The sequence below is a fragment of the Sipha flava genome, unplaced genomic scaffold (genome assembly GCF_003268045.1).
Source record: "Sipha flava isolate LNK unplaced genomic scaffold, YSA_version1 75_pilon_pilon, whole genome shotgun sequence".
Classification (NCBI taxonomy): Eukaryota; Metazoa; Arthropoda; class Insecta; order Hemiptera; family Aphididae; genus Sipha; species Sipha flava.
In genome coordinates, this window is record NW_020273615.1 from 1,554,240 (window position 1) to 1,568,746 (window position 14,507).

At 27.8% G+C, this 14,507-nt stretch overlaps 1 protein-coding gene across 2 annotated transcripts in view; it reads left to right on the forward strand.

The window, feature by feature from the left end:
* Positions 1-10,335: 10,335 nt before the first annotated feature.
* The window catches only part of LOC112692601 (beta-1,4-N-acetylgalactosaminyltransferase bre-4-like), an 87,931-nt gene continuing 83,759 nt past the window's right edge, over positions 10,336-14,507 (forward strand). Inside the window, exon 1 of one of the 2 annotated variants that reach the window (XM_025567328.1) lies at positions 10,336-10,582. The gene's annotated coding sequence lies outside the window, so the exon portion shown is untranslated. The remainder of the gene's footprint in view (positions 10,583-14,507) is intronic. The other variant, XM_025567327.1, reaches the window with a different exon arrangement.

Here is a 14,507-nt window from a genome sequence, read left to right on the forward strand (position 1 = left end):
CACAAACAGAAAATACAAATAAATGTAATAATTAAGATCGATTCCTGTATGTACATAATTTATATAATATATATGTCGTAGGCATATAGTCAAATCAAATAAAGTTAAATGCCTAGTCATCTAATTAAATAATATGATTAAATGCCTATTTCATGTCAGGTATATTTTGTATTATTTTAAAAATTTAAATATATTTTCTATTAGTTATTTATTGCTATTTTATTCATAAAATAACAATGTATTATTTGTTAATATGTAAAACACGTTGGTATATGAAATAAGATGTTTAATTTCATGTTCATTATTACTATTGTTTTAAAAATGAAATTATATAGGTAATAACTAATTAGATGTGATAGACATAGATGATAGTACGAGTATATTGTACACCCTATAGTCAGTATGATTTGATTATATGCCTACGACATATACATATCATATAAAAATGGCTTGTAATAAAAAAAAGTATATTTGTTTGATATATCCATGGATTTATTATTTTTGAACTTATTTCGCTGGATGATATACATTTCTTCAAACATGTCTTTGGATTTCATTTTTACTCCTTTGGTACTTATATTATAGATTTAAAGAGGAATGTACGTGCTGAAACAGATATGTTAAATTAACATGCTTCATAATTAGTAAGTACATGTCGCTTGGTGGCTGGCTTTGATGTCTATTACACAGCTCTCATCAAACTTAAACAATACTTATGGTGTCTTGTGAGCATTTAGCAAACTCAAAAACTTTAATACCAATGTTCTATCGTATAGCAGACTTATTTAAATGCATGTGACGTAGAGTTTCTTTTAACTTCTTGTGGTCGTATTATCCATGCTTTCCGACAAATCTAGCACACGTTTAATCCATTTATTTCAGTTGATTTTCGCAGTGAGAATGGAACTAATTTTGCCAGATTATATGTTTATATTTATTATTAATTTTACTAAAAATGTATTATTTTAGGATGATTCAATTTTAAATTACTTAATGGCATAATGAGATTTTTATATGGAACAATTCCAACTTCATTTTTATTATAATTTTTAATTTTTTTTGTTTTTTGATATTATTATTGTTATTATGCGAAAAATGAAGATTTTTTCGATATAATTAATTTTACACATACAGCAATCAGTCATGGAAATTGAACTTTAATTAAAATTTGCCAATATCGCAAAGAAATAATAATGGCTGTTAATAAATTATAATAAGTTAATAATAAATAATTATAAATTTATTTAATATCTTAATATGATCTAGTAATCTAGCAACATTTCTGTTTTTAGGAACTAACGTCAATTACTAGTAATTTATGACGATTCATTGATAAAATTAGACATTGCCATTGTCGACATTAACTAATTATCATATTTTCCGGTAACACATACATACCGTTGGTAGTATTCATTATAAATGGTCCGGAAAGTGTTTATCAAGTACGTTTGAGGGAGTTTTTCATAAAACGCCCACGAACATTTATAATAACTCCTCGGATCCAAATAAATAGCTTCTGGGTAGGTGTAAATAATCATTGGCGAGAACTTTTAAAGAGGATCTAAGTGGCCATTTAATGGTTTGTACTATCAAGGAAAGATGAGATACGATACGCACGGCTGTAAATCAGGCTTTATACATCAGCGGAAAATCTGAATCGGTTCGGGCCAAACATTTTTGGACCATTCAGATTTCTAATTATTACGTCTTAAATAACGTGTGTGTAATTATATCAGTCGTCTGACCAAGATAAGAATAGATATGTATTATTTTTGCAATTATTCGAAAAAAAAAATGTTAATTAAATAAATGCCATTTAAAGTTAAAAATATTATATAAGCTTGAAAATTGAAGTTTAAAAATTAACAAAATCAACTAGATTTTCAAAAATCTATAAATATGCAATTATGTGCATTATATTCAATTATTCAAAAATATGAAAAAAAAAAAATGGTTCTATTTAATCGACAATAAGCCAAATCGTTGACATACTGACATACACTGACAAACATTCAATTTGGACTTAAGAACAAAAAAACATGCAAACGTATATAAATTCTAGCTTTAAATATTATAAAATTAATATTGGTAATTGTTAAATAATGAAAATAAGACCATTAGTTTCAAGTATGTATTTTATGAACTGCTATTGTTTATAGAATTTGGTATAAATTATTTAAATTAAAATATCTATTTCTGTTAAATTAATTATTTTAATCGACAATATGTCTATGTTATTGGAATTGTTATTTTTTTGAATATGTATTATGTGTTGTTTGGAACTAAATTTGGATGCTGATGTTATAGCGTAATATTTTTTTTTAATGGTCAAAAATAGTGATACTTTAAATGTATTTAAATGAGATTTATGGGTGTAAGCACTGGTAAAACAAAAAAGAAAAATAATGAACTTTACCATTATTTCTATATACCTAAACTGTTTTTATTAATTATTTTTTTTTTTTTTTATAATTTATGTCTTATTTTTACACTTATTTTAACGCCCAACACGTAGGAATATAATTTATACTGAATTTATAGAAAAAAACAATTATCTCACTGATAATAGAAAATTGTCTTGTTTGCTTTTATGTAATGTATCTAATGGCATATTACAAATATATATAGTGAACTTATAATTATTATTTTGATAAGCGAGAAAACTTATAAAAATATTTCTACGGTGGTGAACCAATACAAATAATCAAAATGGTTGTTAGATTTCAAGTAGTATAAAGAATATTATTATTAAGAATACATTTTGATATTTACGAAAATCTATTTCTAAAGATGATTTTATAATGATATTATCAATATACACTTCTCTTACACATGTGCATTAAGTAATTTATACATTTATTTTAACAATCTTACTATTATAATACTTAATATCATATCTGCTGCAAAATTTAAAGAACAATTTATAATTAAATAAAAATTATCTCAGATTCTTAGATCTGAAATTTAATATACTAAGACACTTAAAAATATATTATTTTAATCTAATTCCATATGATATCAAACGGAATTGAAAATTTTATAAAAAAAAAAAAAAAATAATATCATCAAACGCAAGAACTTTTATACTTCTGCCGTCAAATTATAAAAAGAACTTTAAAAAATAACATGTCCAATAAAATAAAAAATATAAACGAAAAAAACATTTAAAGGAAATATACAATGCAAGACGTGTCATGTTATCCAGTTAAATATTAATATTATTCTTGTTGAACAATGAAAATTACTAAGTTGGATGAAAGTTTGGTTTTACGGTTTATTTCAATTTTTTTATTATTGTAAGTAAAATATGAATATGTATATATTATTTGCTACATTAATAATTTTCATATTTCAATTACTTAATTTAAAGATATTTTTATAAATATCTTTCAGTTACTTTATAATATTTTAAATCAACCTACAGTAGAGTAATTGGAATGTTATTTATATCTAAATTTACATATATATTAATAACATTCTACATTTAATTAGAAATTTAAAATTCGAATAATATCAAAAATTAAATATTTACTAATGCTAAATACTCGAACGACTTGGTTATCATCTATTCTTAATGCAATATTTAAGATATATTCATTTTACATAGAATTATGTAGAATGAATAATTTTTTATTTCATAGAACTTATTAATTTTTTTTAGATGGGAAATTCAATAGCATTTTCTTTTAGCCTTTTCGTAAGATTCTTATAGGTGTCTATAGAGCAGGGATTAAAAAAATTATGCGTTTTCAAACTGTTTTCGATGTTACTTGAAAACTGCATTTTTACTGACCCTGTTTTATTATTTATTTAAGTAACATATGTTCGTTCTGGTATACATGATCTTTTAGTATTTTCTATATTAAATTATTTTTATTCAAATTAATTTGTGAAGTAGACCTAATGTTGTATGATCTGTACAGACAAATACCATTATATCCTTTTTTAACCTCATTTGATTAAGTGTTATTAACATGGAAATTTAATACACTTATTTGACTTAAATATAACAATATGAATAAATGTTATAAATGTAAAACCTTGTGCAGTAGCATTTTTTTGTTTATTTTTTTTTTATAATTTACATTTTAAGTTTTTAGTAATAAAAAAATCAAACAGTTTTATATTAATAAAAATACGATTTTTAAAATTTCTTTAAGTGGGTTTCACTTTTTTCAAAATACTTTTTTATTAATGATAAGTAACTAATTTTATGTTGGCACATTAGTGATTTTTGTATAAATTTGTAATTGATTACTGATATATCGTATAATATAATATAATTTATCATTTGAGTCAAAATTATACAAAATATTATAGTATATAAATTGTATATCTTACACAGTATAACTTTTAAACAAATGTACACTCATTTTCCGGTTAATTAATATTTTATTAAACAAAATTATTTTCGTGTGATTTGCTATAACTATAATTATTTTTTTCCAAATATAAAATTATATTTTACTATAATCTATAGAAATTATGCTAGATTTTAGTTGGAAAGAAGAATGAATTAGTTTTGGAATATGATTCCTTCTTTTTATATGATTATTATATATATATATATATATATATATATATATATATATATAGGAGGTAAATGTGCAACAATATTTTATTATACAGTATTTTAAATATATGAATTCGGAAATGTATTGTATTTAAGTTAGTTTTTCGATTTTTGTTATTTTTTCTGAGAAGTAATTTTATGCGTGAGAAAAACAAAAAACCAAACTTGGAAATAATTTTATATTTCGCTATGTAACAAGTTAATATTTCTTTTGATACAATGAATAATTTATAGATTATAACTAGACAATTTTATAATAGGTTAACCCTAAGTAAATATACTTAGAGGTATATTTTGGAAATTCCCTTTATTTTGATTTACACATAAAGGTTGAAATGGAACTATATTTCTATGATCATGAGTTTACTGAAGATTTAGTTTTTTTGTTTTTAATTTTCGGTCTTCCGAATTATGAATAAGTGCAGTGGCGCACACAGGGGAGGGGGGTCAAGGGGTTGTAACCCCCCAAAAAATTTTCTCCGATATCTAGGTTAAAATTTACAAATTTTACAAGTTTGAAATATAAAAAGCTAGTATTGAATACCTAGTATCATAGATTATAGAATAGTCTATTCTATTATCAATGCTATTAAGTCAAAATATATTAAGGATTTGCTTAATTTTGTTAACTGTAAAATGTGTTATATTTTTACCTTGACCCCACCTCCCCTCAAAAAAATCCTGTGTGCGCCACTAAGTATAGAAATTATGCTTATCACCTTCGTTTGAAATCATTATAATGATTTATTATTGATTTCATAATATATGATTAACATTCGAAACCAGTAACACTCTACAGTTTCTTATTATCTAGATCACGCATCACGTTTGACAGATTTTTTTTTTGCTGATAGTTTTATTAATTTGTATTTTTTAGAAATATTTTTTAAAAATGCCAATAAACAAAACTTAAATATCAAACCCGTAATTAATTATGAGTAAGTACATAATGTTTAGTTAGGTTGAGTTGACTGGCCGCAATACATAATTTAACAGCGTTCAAGTCCAGTTCACTTAGTATGTAAATCACTTTCAAATTTTAAGTAAAATTATAACACTCATCGAAATTGCAACACTTTTTAAACAATTAATTATTGTTTAGAATTTATTTTTATCGAATATTTTAGAAATATATCTAGAATAGAAAATAACATGTCATAAATAAAAATAAATAATAACGATTGCTTGATATAAAAATTTTAAAAATATTTCCTCATAAATACAATTATAATAACTGTAATTTTATATTAGTTTAAAAAACAATACATTTTGATAAGTGAGTTATAATTATATAAGTATATTGTAGTTGATAATAAGTATATATGATAAAATATTTTATGATGATACAACAATTAATTTGAGTTATTTAAGTTGATTTTATTAATCCATAAAACAAATTATAATTAAAATCTATAATTTGCTCATATGAACCAAATAAAAATATCGATGGTAATATTAAAAAAAATGTTCTGTTTCGGTTGTACCTCTCACCCGGAAAAATCCCATAGTTTTATTAGTCTCAATTGAATACTGTCAACGTTTTTATTTATGTTTAAGCTGATACTGCTAATGTTTTAGTTATTTTTTTCCATTGCATTTAACAGTATTCAGGAGCGTTATTTGGGGGGAGCAGACTATAGCAAATGTCCCACTCTAAGAAAATTTAAAAAGTCGGCAATTCTTTGTCCGATGATCAAATGCTAAAATCGGTAAATAGTAAATTTTTATTTACTATTTTGTATTCAGAAATCCTATAATATTTTCTTTTAAATACACATTCACGGTTTATTAAAAGTTGGGAAACAATGGTTCTTCCCCAGTTTATGACAATCGTTACTATGCGAACCATATAATTTTATTGCTGTAATATCCCCAACAATAGCAAATTAAAAAAAAAAAAAAAGTAACATAGAGCCTATAGGATAAGTAAATAAATTAATGTTTTACTATCTTAAATGTTATTATTTAATTAGGTAAATTGAAATGTTTTATGTTCTTTGTTTATCATGATGACATCATTATTCATTACATGACCTAATCTTTACATGTTTTGTTCTGAAAAAATATCTTATTGATAGTCTATCGTCCTTAAATATTAAATATTTAAATATATAGGTAACCATAACTTTTTAAATATTATGAAGTTGGCTAATTTAATCAGTCGCCCCAACCTTTCAAAAATTGGAATGACGCCTCTGACAGTATTGACAAAACGAGATAGCCGAAAAAAAAATTAGAAAGAAAGATGAATGAGATATTATTTCATGAAAAAAAATAAGGGAAATATTAAGGTACTTAACTGTATGTAGAAGCAACAAATAGACGTAAATGTAATCTAAAGCTAATATAAAATTTGAAACAATTATCAGTTTTAAATATTTTAGAATTAGATCATGAGTATTGGTAAAAGGAGTTAAAAAAATAGTACAACGCAAGAAAAACAAGTTTTCTACAAAGCACAATGTTTTTTTACACAATAGGTTTCAATATTAAGAAAATTTTCATTAAATGTTCTATTTAAAGTACTATACTATACTACTATGCATTATTCGAAGCTGAAATGGAGAAAATGCGTTAGACTGATAAGACCGAAATTAAAGCCTTTGAAGTACGATGTTAAAGACAACTAATGAGAATTCCTTGAAACCAAGAAGTTTTTCTGAGTATAAACACTTAGAAGTTGATTAAGAACTCGTTCAGGAAGAGGGAAAGAATGAATTGCATATTTGATAATATACAATAATTGTGAAGCCACAATAATTAAAGAAAAGGTACCTGGAAAAACAAGAGGTGAAAAATTATAGATATCGTTCATAAAGTAAAGATCGGAAAAAACTGGAATATGTAGACAGAGCTTAAGCGAACTGTAAATAACAAGTATAGATAAAGGAAAACATAAATTATTTTTAATCAATCCCAAGATTCAAGGTTGGTAATAAAAACCATTTTAAATATACAAATATCAGATAGCCACGGTTGTTTTTTACACAATGAGTATTATTTCACTATGCTTATTTAATGAAATTGGTATTTTTGGAGAAATGAGCAAGTCTAGTCAATTCAAAAAAAATAATTGGATTTCTGTTCTAAAATTAAAAACTTAGGAAATTGTTTAAAAGTTAAAAGTCATTATAGTTGGTTGGTTACAGTATAGTTTTTTGATATTGGAAAGTATGTTTACATGTTCATATCAATGAAATTTGCCGTATGTGAAAAAACAAAATTTTATTATTTCAGTGAATGGATCAGTGAGCATCCATAGCTTTCGTAGTTAACTTATTCAGATTCGTTAAATGGGATTTTGTGTAAATAGTGTGTAGTTTTTTTTCTGGAGTATGTTGGAAAGAAAATCACGTTAAGCTAAGATTCTCGGTCTGAAATAGTTTTTCCGAATGGAAAAGGTGCTTTGAAAACTTTTCAAGCCCATTCATCTAATTTATACCACGACTTTGCACTAAAATAATTTAGTTTAGGTTTTCAGGAGTAAACATTTTATTTTTAGTACTGAATACTAGTTAAAAAATTGGCATTTATTCGTGATACCAAAAGTGTAAATTTGGGTATCGTTCAGGTTTGAGGTTTTTAAAAATTCTTTTACGTATAATCTAAATGATTTTCGTGAGATAATAACGCATGTTGCATTTAAACTGGGCCATAAAATATCGAAAATTAAAAAGTCATAGGTAATGTGCACTAGGTCTAAAAATCAATTTAGTTAATCTCCGCTATGGATATCTGACGACAATGAATTGTTAAATATAATGTGTGCCGGACTTAATTTTCAAAAGCTATTCGTGAAAATCATTAAATTTTAAACGTCTTAAATAAATAGGTCATAGATGTTGTAAAAAAAAAGTGATTTCTAAAATATAATGACTATTTTGTTGATAAATATACTATTTATCAATCCGAAGTCTTCCTATTATCCGAGTCGTCGGAAATAAGTGTATATCACAATATTTATTTTGGATAAAAATTAGAAGTAGTACAGCATACATACATATATACAGCATATACATTGAATAATATTGTATCTACCCGTGAGCGGTGCGAACTCAACAACACTGTTAGAAGTAGCGCAGACAACCGATACTCCTATGGGACAATACTATTAATGCACGTACCAGATTCTTGAAATATTAATATAAACGGTTTACTTGATTTGATTAGTTTTAACTAGTTTAACTGTTCTTCTTTCCTCCGTTCATGAAGTTGGTTTTAAAATCTGAACAAACATGGATGACTGTCGTTTCTTACACCATCAACTCGTGCTCTTAAGAACATTAATAAAAAACATCAATTGACATGGACTTCACATCAAGCTTCCGTCACCAACAAATCATCATATTAATGATTACATTTTTTTTATTATTACAACGACTCGTAACCAACAACTACGCACGGGCAAAGATACCAAAACGTTACGCGCACGCGAGTTACTTACGCGTTTCGCGGGGTAGCCGAGTATAATTATGAACATATTTTGGCGGGATAACCTCAAGTAAATTGTTTACCGGTATCATTCGCGCGAGTACGCGTTTACCGTAAACAGGTTTCCAATTCCCTGAACGCTTTTCGTTATTCTGATGAAGTTATTGTATCTGTGACGCGATTACAACGTTTTAAGTCGGATAAATAAAATATAAATTATACTGATTACAAGTAACATTTTACTGTACAAATATAGTGTAGTTCGGTTTTATTTTTTTTATTTTTTTTTTTTTTTTTTAAGCAAAAGTACAATCTATATTTACAATAAGAATTAATTGTGATTACGTATTTAATTTTTAATTCTATTTAAAATACGAAATCAACTGGAGAAGAAGCCAACCATCGAAGACACTCCTACATCATATAGTAATCGGTAACCGTATTTATATTACGTGGTTATTTTTTGGTGACATAGTAAACGTGTTTCAGCCTCTTTCCATGACTGTACAGATTAAACAGGGTTTAGCTTACCACATCCAACAACACGTTTAAATTGTTTATTACTCAAACGGAAAATACAATGTCATTGTCGCAATTAGGGTTTTATTTTTGTGATGGCAAATTTTTAAGCCTACGCGTATTAATCATCGCATATTATTCAGAAGCGTATTTAGACGTACTTCTAGGGGGGGGGGGAGAGACTCAAATGTTTTCTTTAATTTAGGCTCAAAATTTACAAGTAAAATTGTTGGTACTATTTTTTACTCAACAAAAAGCCCAATTCAGTATTCACAGCCACGCGTAATTTGATTTCGTTATAAAGTGATCCACGTTAAAAAAATTTGAAATGTGTATCTCACGTATAATCGGTTCTTTAAATACAGGTTTAGGGGGTAGACGCCCCTCCCTGAAATACGCCCCTGATATTATTACGGTTCCGGCGCTGCATAGCGGTCATCTACCCGCTTATGCATCGCGGCCGTATAATCTTGTGCTTGTGTGCAGGGTGCACACGCGACGACGACGTGCAACCATCCTGCACCGACCGGCGACGTACTGCGCGTGGTTCGGCAGTAATGGGTGGGTTGTATGCATGGGTATACGTACACACCGGCCGACCGAACGTTAGCAGCGCTACCGTTGACCGAGGAAAGATACGAGCGCGCCGACGCTTATTACCCTTTGGGATTGCTTTTTTCCCCTTCCCTCTCATTCGTCCTTCCCACCTCACTCTCTACATCTCCTTCGCCCTTTATCCTTCTCTCCCCATCCCTCCATCCCCCCCTCTCTCTCTCTATCCCTTTCTCTCTCATTCCATGCGCACTTTTTTTCGTCCCGTGCATCCGCAGAGCGCTGTGCCGTTTCAGTGCGAGGCCTCAGCTCGCGTTCGGCCGCGCGCGTGTTCCTACCGCAACGACAAACGACACGCAATACCCATTCACACCATACCCACTGCAAGTACACGCACACGCAAACACGCACGCACATTCGTCATCACATCGTCGTCATCACCGTCGGGGAATCGTCGCAGTCGTTATAACGACACTATTATTGGTATTATTCTATCTCACGCAGCAGGTAAGCCCCGACGTTTTTTTTCTTTCACTTTCCATCGTTTCTTTCATTTTTTTTTCTATTTTTATCATATTTCGCACTCCTGCTAAACCGGCGTCGGTTACAACGTTAAATATAAACATATTGTATACTTTACAATTACCATACCGATATATATATATTCTTATAATTGTTAAATATTATAATCACGTGTCTTTCTCGATAACTCGAAAACATCGTGGCCACAGTGCCACGGAATCGAATTTTTTCTTCACTCCAAGGGTAGATTTTGTTTATTTAAGTGTTGCCCGTTACCGTTCTTGTGTCTATCATTGAAAAATTAGATGATCATCAATCTGTTACAATTCTTTTGATTACATTGTACTTGTATTACAATGTAAAACGAGGAAAATATATAAAGTATACATAATAATATTGTTTGGAGGAAAGAGGGGGTATGAGCTAATCTGATTGCATGTGACATCCGTGTACAGTTAATGGTAAATAGTATTTGATTGGTTTATTTACATTCACGCTATAATTTTCAATGTTATATTATATGATATTTGAACATTTTTGAAGATAACGTTTATTTATATTTTTCAATCACTTGCATAGTTTAATTTTTTTTGCGACTTATAATTTTAGAATCTATATAAAATAATGTTAAAATGAAAATCACATTTTACATTTTATTTTCCCACAACTTTGTTCTGCTGCCCGGAGCAACTGCCCTCGTTTGGCACTTTTCTTAACATGACTCCGATCTTATAGCAAAGAACCATCGCATCGATGGGAACGAAACACGATTTACACGTGGGCAGCAGCGCGCAATGGCGTTAAAATACGTTGCCAAAAAAACGGCTGAAAACCATAATGTATATTATATACTCGTCCGGTCAACCATTCGGGTGCGCGCACGTAGCCCACTACTAACCACCATACGTCGTTAATGTGATACGAAAAAAAAATACATAAGAGAACGTGACGAAAACTATGTGTACTGGTAGAGTGGAAAATTGATTTTCTCATCTTCGCGTGTGTGTGCCGCCGACGTATGGTGTGTGGGGGCGCGAACGACCAGTGGAAGGGCCGATGATGGCGAGTCACTGGTGTGTGGATTCCAAATAAATTAATCGTTAAAACGGACGACACGCGACCGGAAACAGAAGTGACCGGAGAGGAATAACAATACGACGAAACACGGTGAAGTCAACGGGAGACGATGGGAAATTCTTTACGAAAGCCGTCCGTCTGAAATAACATTTACGAGTGTAAAGGTGTCACGCGACGACGGTGTATCCAATATATAGTTATTCGTTGCATACGATTACATTGGATGCTTTTTTCAAGCAAGCACATCCCTTTTTTTCGCATAAATATGCGTTTCTTCGAGATACTAATTTATGGAAAATGCGAGTGTATGGTATTTTCCGATACACAAACTTTTTGTACCTTTTAAGGAATATCCTGCGGCAGTATCAACTTCTGATTTTCAAATGTAAACATCATTTTTCCCTCGCAGTTCACTATTATTCAGTTCATTTTTATGGAATTGTTGATGTAACATAATCCATATTTGGACCTTTTGGAGTTTTTGAATTTAAAACTGCACATGAAAAGTGTGAAGTTATTAAAATATTAATTATTTAATTTTGTCGATATAGATTCAAGATTATGCGAATAATAAATAATTTATAATGTTTAACATGGTATGCGTGTGAATCCATAATTTAGATGTTATGTGTATAGATGAATTAATATCGATAAATACTGATCGTTGGTAGGTTTTATTGTTTTCTCATTCTCCTATGCCAAAAATATCAATATTATAATTATTACACACATTTCATTCACCGTTTGAAATTTGAATAACTAGAAATACTGTTACAAATGTTGACTATTACATCAAACAATTTGAAAAAAAATAAAATATTTAAATAATAATTTGCGTATTTCAAAAAAGTTGTTCTCATTTGAAAAGCACAAGTTTTTATTGTTCCAAAATTTATAATTAGGATATAAAAATAATCTTTGTCTTGGAAAAAAATCATCTTTTAATATACATAAATTTTCCATAAATAAGAATTCAATAACATGCATAATTTAATCATGCTTAAAATATCACCCTATATATAATTAATATATTTTATGGCTTTTATCTGTCGGCGAGATTTTAGATCAACTCGATAAATGGCTTCGCGCGTACTCTTTATTACACACTCACACACGTGCACATTTAATTCAATAAGATATTAATAAGAACAGTACCATATATCATTATATATATATATATATATATATATCTTTATCAATCGGATCCGATGACATATCGTAAGTAGGTTAAACGCAGGTTACGGACATATTCTGCAGAGAATGTGTTAAATATTTGATCGAAGTATGAACTCACAGTAGCCACTCTAGTAACACATATATAACACACACATACAAACAAAAATATACTTCACTTGTATACCGCACCACTTGAAAAAAATCCAGGCGATATGAAAAAACTTATCTTGTCAAACGACTAGCAAGCACACAAACTGTAGGAAAGAAAGTTACAATGGGTACATTTAAAAATCAGCAGCGTGTTTTAATAATGAAAAAAAAATCTGTTTTAAATTAAAACTTTTAAAATTAAAAAAAAAAAGAAAGATTTATCACTATGTAGAGAGCAAAAATAATAGCCGTACACGCGTTTACGTTATTTTAATACTCGTATGCAGGAAGTATAGTATACTGTGTAAATATATACACTATAGTCGTATATTATTATTATAGTGTTATATTTTGTTGATACCTGGAATTAATAATTATAACTTTTTTCGTCACTTAAGCAAATATGAATGTACAATTTTTGAAACAATTTTAATTTCATTTGAAGTATTAAAAACTACATGAAAATGGGAAGGTCAGGTACGTTTTTTTTTTTTTAAATATTTTCTCAGAGTTATTTTTTTAAAAAAATGGTACATACTACCGAGAATGTACGGTAAGGATTAAAAAAATTATAGCAAAACTGTTCGGTTAAAATATAAATTATAGTAATATAATACAGCATATCAACAATTTACTTCAAAATTACCATTTTTCTGGTAAAATTGAAAAAAAAACTGATCAATTTAAAACCTTACAAAAAAATAATTTTTATTTAAGTGTTATAATGTGAATTGTTAAATTTTAAATTATATTTTGAATGTAAGTATTGTCTAATAAATCAAGAAAATTTTGCAATCACAAAAATATTGCAGTAGGTGTGATTATTTTGGTAAAATTGTATACATACTATATTACTCATATTTTATTTGATTTATACATAAAATGCGTGTAATTTCTAGATTCAATAAATGTGTATTTGTTTTATTTAGTGCTTTTTTTTATGTGTGAAATACATCATTTTTTTTTTTTTTTACCATAAGAGTATTTCTATACAATTTAAATGTCTCTATGAATCAATATCAATTGGAAATTCAGTACGGATGGTATTTTATAGAAGCTGTTTTTCAAATATTACCAATATATGATCCTTCAAAAATTGAGAAAAAATACCAAGAATGCGATGTGGCAATTCTTCGCAATACCTATTTATGAAATAATCGATATTAGTTATAATATAGAATTCAGAAAATAATAGTTCTAGAGATTTAATATTTCTTGGTTTAATATTTTAAATGTTTGTTCATCATTTATCAGTTATAATTTCATTAAATATCTTACACAATGTTTGGTTAATATACATTTTTTTACCAAAATAATTAAATTTTTTTTTTCTCAAAAATATTTTAAATTTAAAAAAACAAATATTTTATGCATCAAGTTTTGTTAAAGTACATACAGTAAATAATTATAATTATTTACGTTTAAAAGACTTGAAATCTCATAACGAAATTTTCATGAAAATTAAAGAAGTTGATTTTGATGAATCTTAACTATGATATTTTAATAG